This window comes from Trachemys scripta, chromosome 13 (assembly GCF_013100865.1).
Source record: "Trachemys scripta elegans isolate TJP31775 chromosome 13, CAS_Tse_1.0, whole genome shotgun sequence".
Classification (NCBI taxonomy): domain Eukaryota; kingdom Metazoa; phylum Chordata; order Testudines; family Emydidae; genus Trachemys; species Trachemys scripta.
In genome coordinates this window covers 5,781,133-5,782,411 of record NC_048310.1, presented here as the reverse complement: position 1 = coordinate 5,782,411, position 1,279 = coordinate 5,781,133, and the positions used below count along the sequence as shown (strand labels likewise).

At 49.3% G+C, this 1,279-nt stretch overlaps 1 protein-coding gene across 4 annotated transcripts in view; it reads left to right on the top strand.

Moving 5' to 3' along the window:
• The window catches only part of ZC3H18 (zinc finger CCCH-type containing 18), a 62,500-nt gene that overhangs the window by 52,611 nt on the left and 8,610 nt on the right, over positions 1–1,279 (top strand). The window lies entirely within an intron of this gene.

Genomic DNA, 1,279 nt, shown 5'->3' with positions numbered 1-1,279 from the left:
GGAAGCCAGCGGGATGTCCCCTCCCTCCCACCCCCGCCCTCCTCCCTGCCCGAGGCGGTTTGGGTTTGGGCCACCCCCCCCTGCCCACCCGTACTCTAAGCATGTTTATTAAATGTTTGATTCATTAGACCCTCCAGAGGCTGATGTGAGAGGCTAGGGGTGAGTCTGCCTCTCAGGTGCTCTCTTTTTAACTCAACCCACGGTAAAGTTTATGTTTAGGATTTCAAATGTCTACTTACTTACACAGCACCAAATGATGAGCCTGCTGCTTTACAGGTATTTGCAAGTAAGATCCCTGCCTCGTGACGCTTCCTGTAGACAGCCCAGATAGGGTGTGAAGGCAGAGATGGACAGTGAGTGCTGGTATTCCTGCTGAAACATAAACAGAGCTGGCTTAATATTTACTACCGTGCTGCTTTACCCAGCAGTGTGAAAACTTTGTGTGCATGGCACGGTCAGAGCACTCTGCCCACTGATACTCCAGGACCAAAGCCCTTTTTGAACATAGGAAATAATGTACTGAATGAAAGCAGACTGCTGACACAATTCTGTAGCCACACCCTCCTTTGGAGATGAAATTCTATCCCTGGGTTACCAGGTCATCACTGCCGCCTCCAACAGCTCACTTCTGTCATGGTACTGTTGAGTTGTGAGCTTGTGATTTGTTTTAAAGTGATGTGCCCTCCATGGCCACCCAGGGGGGGCGGGAGAGGGGCAAGTGGGGCAATTTGTCCCAGGACCTGGGCACCGCAGGGGCCCCTACGAGAATATAGTATTCTTTAGTATTGCAACTTTTTTTATAGAAGGGGCCCCCGAAATTGCTTTGTCCCAGGTCCCCTGAATCCTCTGGGCAGCCCTGGTGCCCTCCCCTGAATTTCCCTGTGATAGTCCCTAACACCAAACCTTTGATCTATCTTATCTTTATCTGGTCCAGTGCAAAGTACAAAGTCTGCATCAAAAAAATACAGTAGTAGTTCTCCAGCATTTTAATTGTGCGGAACATGTCATCATACAGCATCCATCTTGTGGGCCAACTTCCCCTCAGCAATACCACCTCCCCTGTGCTGTTCTTCCCATCTCTGTAAAAAGCAACAGAGGGTCCTGTGGCACCTTTGAGACTAACAGAAGTACTGGGAGCATAAGCTTTCGTGGGTAAGAACCTCACTTCTTCAGATGCAATCGCATCTGAAGAAGTGAGGTTCTTACCCACGAAAGCTTATGCTCCCAGTACTTCTGTTAGTCTCAAAGGTGCCACAGGACCCTCTGTTGCTTTTTACAG